Source organism: Medicago sativa, chromosome 3, assembly GCF_051527215.1.
Source record: "Medicago sativa cultivar Bolivia chromosome 3, Bolivia_mono, whole genome shotgun sequence".
In the NCBI taxonomy this organism is placed as follows: domain Eukaryota; kingdom Viridiplantae; phylum Streptophyta; class Magnoliopsida; order Fabales; family Fabaceae; genus Medicago; species Medicago sativa.
The window spans coordinates 17,270,499-17,279,902 of NC_140751.1; the positions used below are offsets into that span (position 1 = coordinate 17,270,499).

At 35.9% G+C, this 9,404-nt stretch overlaps 1 long non-coding RNA gene across 1 annotated transcript; it reads right to left on the bottom strand.

Annotated features, from left to right (window-relative positions):
• Window positions 1–6,789: 6,789 nt before the first annotated feature.
• Window positions 6,790–8,460, bottom strand: LOC146936174 (uncharacterized). The gene is made up of 2 exons (XR_015033134.1): window positions 8,352–8,460; window positions 6,790–7,008 (listed from the first exon to the last, which is right to left on the bottom strand). It is a non-coding gene; the product is annotated as an uncharacterized LOC146936174 (long non-coding RNA).
• Window positions 8,461–9,404: the final 944 nt, after the last annotated feature.

Here is a 9,404-nt window from a genome sequence, read left to right on the forward strand (position 1 = left end):
TCAAAAACAAGTAAAATTCGTATATTTACAAGGAAATTAACTTAACCCCGATTTTGGCCATTTTTGAAAATTCTAAAATCAGCTGTCGATGTCATAGATATGCTTGTTATATTTCCTAGGAACTATAAGATGGTTCAATTCGATAAGGCTAGGCCACTTTATGCCCTTTTTAGTGAAAGAAAAAGGGTCAAAAACGAGTAAAATTCGTAAATTAACAAGGAAATTCACCTAACCCCCATTTTGGCCGTTTTTGAAAATTCTAAAATCAACCATGGATGTCATAGATATGTTCGTTAGATTTCCTAGGAACTATTACATGCTTCGATTCGATAAGGCTAGGCCACGTTATGCCCTTTTTAGTGAAAGAAAAAGGATCAAAAACGAGTAAAATCCATAAATTAACAAGGAAATTCACTTTACCACCATTTTGGCCGTTTTTGAAATTTCTATAATCAACCATGGAAGTCGTAGATATGCTCGTTAGATTTCCTAGGAACTATTACATGCTTCGATTCGATAAGGCTAGGCCACTTTATGACCTTTTCAGTGAAAGAAAAATGGTCAAAAACAAGTAAAATTCGTATATTTACAAGGAAATTAACTTAACCCCCATTTTGGCCATTTTTGAAAATTCTAAAATCAACTGTGGATGTCATAGGTATGCTTGTTATATTTCCTAGGAACTATTAGATGATTCAATTCGATAAGGCTAGGCCACTTTATGTCCTTTTTAGTGAAAGAAAAAGGGTCAAAAACGAGTAAAATTCGTAAATTAACAAGGAAATTCACCTAACCCCCATTTTGGCCGTTTTTGAAAATTCTAAAATCAACCATGGCTATCATAGATATGCTCGTTAGATTTCCTAGGAACTATTACATGCTTCGATTCGATAAGGCTAGGCCACGTTATGCCCTTTTTACTGAAAGAAAAAGGATCAAAATCAAGTAAAATTCGTAAATTAACAAGGAAATTCACCTAACCCCCATTTTGGCCGTTTTTGAAAATTCTAAAATCAACCATGGCTGTCATAGATATGCTTGTTATATTTCCTAGGAATTATAAGATGGTTCAATTCGATAAGGCTAGGCCACTTTATGCCCTTTTTAGTGAAAGAAAAAGGGTCAAAAGCGAGTAAAATTCGTAAATTAACAAGGAAATTCACCTAACCCCCATTTTGGCCGTTTTTGAAAATTCTAAAATCAACCATCGATGTCATAGATATGCCCGTTAGAATTCCTAGGAACTATTACATGATTCGATTCGATAAGGCTAGGCCACTTTATGACCTTTTTAGTGAAAGAAAAATTGTCAAAAAACGAGTAAAATCCGTAAATTAACAAGGAAATTAACTTAACCCCCATTTTGGCCATTTTTGAAAATTCTAAAATCAGCTGTGGATGTCGTAGATATGCTTGTTATATTTCCTAGGAACTATAAGATGTTTCAATTCGATAAGGCTAGGCCACTTTATGCCCTTTTTAGTGAAAGAAAAAGGATCAAAAACGAGTAAAACCCATAAATTAACAAGGAAATTCACTTTACCACCATTTTGGCCGTTTTTGAAATTTCTAAAATCAACAATGGAAGTCGTAGATATGCTCGTTAGATTTCCTAGGAACTATTACATGCTTCGATTCGATAAGGCTAGGCCACTTTATGACCTTTTTAGTGAAAGAAAAATGGTCAAAAACAAGTAAAATTCGTATATTTACAAGGAAATTAACTTAACCCCCATTTTGGCCATTTTTGAAAATTCTAAAATCAGCTGTGGATGTCGTAGATATGCTTGTTATATTTCCTAGGAACTATTAGATGATTCAATTCGATAAGGCTAGGCCACTTTATGCCCTTTTTAGTGAAAGAAAAAGGGTCAAAAACGAGTAAAATTCGTAAATTAACAAGGAAATTCACCTAACCCCCATTTTGGCCGTTTTTGAAAATTCTAAAATCAACCATGGATGTCATAGATATGCTCGTTAGATTAACTAGGAACTATTACATGCTTTGATTCGATAAGGCTGGGCCACTTTATACCCTTTTTAGTGAAAGAAAAAGGGTCAAAAACGAGTAAAATCCGTAAATTAACAAGGAAATTAACCTAACCCCCATTTTGGCCGTTTTTGAAAATTCTAAAATCAACCATGGAAGTCATAGATATGCTCGTTAGATTTCCTAGGAACTATTACATGCTTCGATTCGATAAGGCTAGGCCACGTTATGCCCTTTTTAGTGAAAGAAAAAGGATCAAAAGCGAGTAAAATCCGTAAATTAACAAGGAAATTCACTTTACCACCATTTTGGCCGTTTTTGAAATTTCTAAAATCAACCATGGAAGTCGTAGATATGCTCGTTAGATTTCCTAGGAACTATTACATGCTTCGATTCGATAAGGCTAGGCCACTTTATGACCTTTTTAGTGAAAGAAAAATGGTCAAAATCAACAAATAATTTTCTAGTCACTCCAAAGCCATTAGAAATCTAACTCAATTATCTACAACTTTTATGTTTACACCTAAAGCTAATTCAAAATAGAAACGGGTGAAAAAGACGCAAGAACGCGAAACAGAAAATGTTGTCACTGGACAATTTCGCTAATAGCGAAAATTGAGCTAATAGCGAAAATGTTCCAGAGAGTTTCGCTAATAGCGAATTTCTGGCGAGTTTTTCATCTACTGTTTCGATTTTAACACCATTTTCACCCCAAAAACCCAATTTCTGATCCCCTAATCACCCAAAATGAATTAGAACAATGTTTACAGGTTCTATATACAACATAGCAACCAAAACAATATAGAAACATGCATCAAACAACACAATTCATCATATTTTCCTCAATTAACATAAAACTTCTAACCCTAAAACCAAGAACAACAGTTCATCAAATTTCAGAATTATATAGCATGATTATTGAAAGGAATCCCACCCTTACCTTATCTCAGCATATTCTACAGCAAAAATTGGTTGGATCCTCTCTTCCTAGCTCTTCTCATAGCTTTCTCTTCCTTCTGTCCAAAACCAGTTTTTCTAGAGTTTTCACGTGAAAATGTTTTTGTTTCTGACTTTCTGTTTTTTTACTGTAAACTAAAACCTCTCTTTTCTCTTAACTCCCTTAATTTCTATTAATTCCTCATTATTCCCCTTAAACCAAAATAAACACTATTTCTATATTATTTCTATTTCTCTTACTATCTTATCAAATAATAAAACAATATTCATTCAAATAAAACACAACTCCATAAATCATATAATAAAATAGCATCACAACATATATCACATAAAAATCATATAGAATATATATTTCACATAAAATCATATATATAACAAATAAAGTCTTATAAAAATATTCACACATCTACTAAAAATAATAGAATTAAAATGGGGCATTACAACTCTCCCCAACTTAGAGAATTTCGTCCTCGAAATATTACCTCAAGCAAACAACTCAGGATATGACTCCTGCATCTTACTCTCCAACTCCCAAGTAAGACTTTCACTAGTTGCTCCTCCCCAAACAACCCTCACTAGAGGTATCTCTTTGCCTCTCAACGTCTTCACCTTGCGATCATCAATCCTCAAAGGTAAAGTCTCCACCGTAAGGTTGTCTCTAACTTGCACATCATCTCTAGGAATAGCATGTGAAGGATCCGCTACATACTTCCGAAGTTGTGACACATGAAACACATCATGCAAGTTCGAAAGATGTGGTGGCAAACCAACTCTATAAGCCACCGTGCCAATTCTCTCAGATATCTGATAAGGACCAATAAATTTGGAGTCAACTTCTTGGACTTCAATGCACGACCCACACCGGTCATAGGAGTGACTCTCAAGAACACATGGTCACCCTCTTGAAACTCAAGGTCTTTCCTACGCTTGTCATGATAACTCTTCTGTCGACTCTGCGACGCTTTCATATGCTCTCTTATCATCTTGACCTTCTCCGTAGTCTGCTGAACTATTTCAAGTCCCAACACAACACTTTCCCCCGACTCAAACCAACATAAAGGAGTTCTACACCTTCAACCATATAAAGCTTTGAAAGGTGCCAATACCCGAATGGTAACTATTGTTGTATGTGAACTCTATCAACGATACGTGACTATCCCAAGCTCCAGCTTGCTCAAGCACACACACCCTCAACAAATCTTCTAATGACTGAATCGTTCTTTCCGACTGACCATCTGTTTGCGGATGATAAGCTGAACTCAACTTCAACTGAGAGCCCAAAGCTTCTTGCAAGCTCTTCCAGAATCTCGAAGTGAACCTCGGATCTCTATCCGACACAATACTCGATGGGACACCGTGCAACTTCACAATATTATGAATATAAATCTCCGACAACTGAGCTACTGAATAAGTGATATTAATCGGAATAAAATGTGCCGACTTCGTCAATCTATCGACAACAACCCAAATAGCATCATGCCCTCTTTGAGTATTCGGTAAACTAGTCACAAAGTCCATGGAGATCCTATCCCATTTTCATTCCGGCACATCTAAAGGCGTCGACAAACCAGCAGGCTTCTGATGTTCAACTTTCGATTTTTGACAAGTCAAACACGCATATACACACCGCGCGACATCTCGCTTCAGCCCGGACCACCAAAACAACTTCTTCAAGTCATGATACATCTTTGTAGCTCCCGGATGGATACTCAAGCTACTATTGTGACTTTCTTCTAAAATCAACTTTTTCAATTCATCATTATCAGGGATACAAATCCTGCCTCGGAATCTCAACACTCCTTGATCATCAACCTGAAAATCACCATCTGCAGTCTGATTACTAGCAACCATCAAGTCTACGAATTTCACATCAACTTCCTGTGCTTCTTTGATACTCTTCAAGAAATCATTATTAATCTTCAACATACCCAGCTGCACACTCTGAGGTGCCAATTCACAAACATGACTCAAGTCTCTAAACTGTTCCAGCAATTCAAATTCTTTTACCATCATAGCAGACATATGCAACGTCTTCCTGCTCAAGGCATCTGCAACCACATTGGCTTTACCCGGATGATAATTCAAACTGAAATCATAATCCTTCAGCAATTCTAACCACCTTCTCTGCCTCATATTCAACTCCTTTTGATCAAATAAATATTTCAGACTTTTATGATCACTAAACACTTCAAATCTGGAACCGTACAAATAGTGTCTCCAAATTTTCAACACAAAAACCACAGCAGCTAACTCTAAATCATGTGTAGGATAATTCTTCTCATGTATTCTCAACTGTCTCGAAGCATAAGCCACTACCTTGCCATCTTGCATAAGCACACCACCTAAGCCCAACTTGGACGCATCACAATATACAACAAAAGGTTCATCTGGCTTTGGTAAAATCAAAATTGGAGCCGTCGTCAATCTTCGCTTCAACTCATTGAAATTACTCTCACACTGAGCATCCCACACAAACGCTTTACCTTTACAGGTCAACTGAGTCAATGGAAGTGCCAACTTCGAAAATCCTTCGATAAATCTTCTGTAATAACCAGCCAAACCAAGAAAACTTCTAATCTCTGTAACTGACTTAGGAGTCTCCCATTGTGATACCGCTTCAACCTTCGACGGGTCAAATGCAATACCACTACCAGAAATAATATGGCCAAGGAAACTTACTTCACTTAACCAGAACTCGCACTTTGACAACTTTGCATACAACTTCTTTTCTTTCAGCACCTGCAAAACAATCTTCAAATGCTCTGCATGCTCCTCTTCAGTCTTAGAATAAATCAAGATATCATCAATAAACACAACAACAAACTTATCCAGAAAAGCATGAAAAATTCTGTTCATATATTCCATGAACACACCAGGTGCATTAGTAACACCGAAAGGCATCACCTTATATTCATAGTGTCCATATCGCGTCCTAAACACCGTCTTCTGCATATCTTCATCCTTCACCTTGATCTGATGGTAACCTGACCTTAAGTCAATCTTGCTAAACACGCTAACACCCACTAATTGATCCATCAAATCGTCAATTCTCGGAAGTGGATACCTATTCTTTATCGTCACTTTATTCAACTGAAGATAATCTATACATAATCTCATGCTACCATCCTTCTTCTTAACCAACAACACCGGCGCTCCCCAAGGTGAAACACTCGGTCTTACAAACTTCTTATCAAGTAAGTCTTCCAACTGCTTCTTCAACTCTGCCAACTCTGAAGCTGACATTCGGTAAGGAGCCATCGACACAAGCTTCGTACCCGGCAGAAGATCAATTGAAAATTTAACCACCCTCTCTGGTGGCACATCTGGAATCTCATCAGGAAAAACTTCAGGAAATTCATTCACAACGGGAAATCTATCAATTACCGACTGATTTTCCACAGACAAATACGCCATTAAAGAAAACATCAACTCTCCATCATGTTCTAATTGCTTCAGCTGCTTAGTAGTCAAGAACTCAGCTCCACTTTCTTCTTCAACAGAAGAGAAATACACCGACTTACTAAAACAATTAATATGAACATGGTTGTACTCCAACCAGTTCATACTAAGGGTTACACAACAAACAACAAACAGGACAACAAGGACAATACAAAATTGTCACACAACACTACTAGGCTCGACACGACTCTACTAATTGGCCGGACGGACCGACCTGCTCTGATACCAATTGTAACACCCCGTTCTCCCAACAATGTAATATTAATTATAATAATCAGAGTAAATCATACAACAGAGTGTCACACTGCTTTTCAAAATTTCATAAATAGAAAATAACTATTTATTTTAACCAACATTTAAAATATCTTAAAACTGCAGCAGAATAATTCTTTTAGAAAATATAATTCAACATCAATGTAATTCTTGGCACAAAGGCCTCAAGATAATAAACATTATTTTCCACAAGGATAAACTCCAACAACCAAGTTTTTTTTAAAACATGATACATAAAAGAAATGAAGAAAACATTCGCGACGATCCCCATCCTAATATGTATCTGAGCCCTAGACACTTGAGCCAACCAACCTACAAGCCATCATTACCTGCAAGTTACCCATACGAAGGGCAACAATTTCCAATAATAATAATATATAATTCATCAAATTAATGAAACAACAACATATCACAGCAGGCATCATTAATAATGTATATAAACGTATACATATAGCAACATCATAATCATATTCAACAACACTGAACAACAACAACAACAAATTCGTTATCAATAATGACACCGACAACTCGACAATGCGACAACGACAACAACAACGACAACAACAACTCGACAATGCAACAACGACAACAACTAATGCATCATGCATGTGGTACCAATCTACGCGCGTTGAATGCTAAGCATTCCAGGGCATAAGCCCCCAACAGTTTGGATGGTTAAAGCATCCCAGGGCATAAGCCCCCAACAGATGAATGATAAACATTCCAGGGCATAAGCCCCCAACGGTTTGAATGATGAACATTCCAGGGCATAAGCCCCCAACAGAACATGAGTATGCATATGGACTCGACTTGTGTATATCAACATACAACTTCAACAACGACTACAACAACAACATATGTGCCTACAACAATTATGACACACTCCCCAACTTCGACATTAGACGATACAACAACGTCAACAACGGAAATCAACAACATAGCATATATATAAATCAATTATATTCATCTCAAAGTCCAAAACATCCTTCAAAAGCAATTAAGTTTTGAACAATAGGACATAAGCCAAATAACCATAAAACACCTCAACTAAATCCCTAACACTTAAGTTTGAAGTTGGGAAACCAACCATAAGTTTTTGGACTAACTTGGGATTAGTTATGCTAAGTTTTCTTAAAATTTTCTGAAGACCCACCTGGACTTTTTTCATCATAACTCAAAATCTACAAATAATTTTCTAGTCACTCCAAAGCCATTAGAAAGCTAACTCAATTATCTACAACTTTTATGTTTACACCTAAAGCTAATTCAAAACAGAAACAGGTGAAAAAGACGCAAGAACGCGAAACAGAAAATGTTGTCACTGGACAATTTCGCTAATAGCGAAAATTGAGCTAATAGCGAAAATGTTCCAAAGAGTTTCGCTAATAGCGAATTTCTAGCGAGTTTTTCATCTACTGTTACGATTTTAACACCATTTTCACCCCAAAAACCCAATTTCTGATCCCCTAATCACCCAAAATGAATTAGAACAATGTTTACAGGTTCTGTATACAACATAGCAACCAAAACAACATAGAAACATGCATCAAACAACACAATTCATCATATTTTCCTCAATTAACATAAAACTTCTAACCCTAAAACCAAGAACAACAATTCATCAAATTTCAGAATTATATACCACGATTATTGAAAGGAATCCCACCCTTACCTTATCTCAGCAAATTCTACAGCAAAAATTGGTTGGATCCTCTCTTCCTAGCTCTTCTCCTAGCTTTCTCTTCCTTCTCTCCAAAACCAGTTTTTCTAGAGTTTTCACGTGAAAATGTTTTTGTTTCTGACTATCTGTTTTTTTACTGTAAACTAAAACCTCTCTTTTCTCTTAACTCCCTTAATTTCTATTAATTCCTCAATATTCCCCTTAAACCAAAATAAACACTATTTCTATATTATTTCTATTTCTCTTACCATCTTATCAAATAATAAAACAATATTCGTTCAAATAAAACACAACTCCATAAATCATATAATAAAATAGCATTACAACATATATCACATAAAAATCATATAAAATATATATTTCACATAAAATCATATATATAACAAATAAAGTCTTATAAAAATATTCACACATCTACTAAAAATAATAGAATTAAAATGGGGCGTTACACACGTTATGCCCTTTTTAGTGAAAGAAAAAGGATCAAAAACGAGTAAAATCCGTAAATTAACAAGGAATATCACTTTACCACCATTTTGGCCGTTCTTGAAATTTCTAAAATCAACCCTGAAAGTCGTAGATATGCTCGTAAGATTTCCGAGAAACTATTACATGCTTCGATTCGATAAGGCTAGGCCACTTTATGACCTTTTTAGTGAAAGAAAAAGGGTCAAAAACGAGTAAAATCCGTAAATTTACAAGGAAATTCACCTAACCCCCATTTTGGCCGTTTTTGAAAATTCTAAAATCAACCATGGAATTCATAGATAAGATCGTTAGAATTCCTAGGAACTATTACATGCTTCGATTCGATAAGGCTAGGCCACTTTATGCCCCTTTTAGTTAAAGAAAAATGGTCAAAAACGAGTAAAATCCGTAAATTAACAAGGAAATTCACCTAACCCCCATTTTGGCCGTTTTTGAAAATTCTAAAATCGACCATGGAAGTCATAGATATGCTCGTTAGATTTCCTAGGAACTATTACATGCTTCGATTCAATAAGGCTAGGCCACGTTATGCCCTTTTTAGTGAAAGAAAAAGGA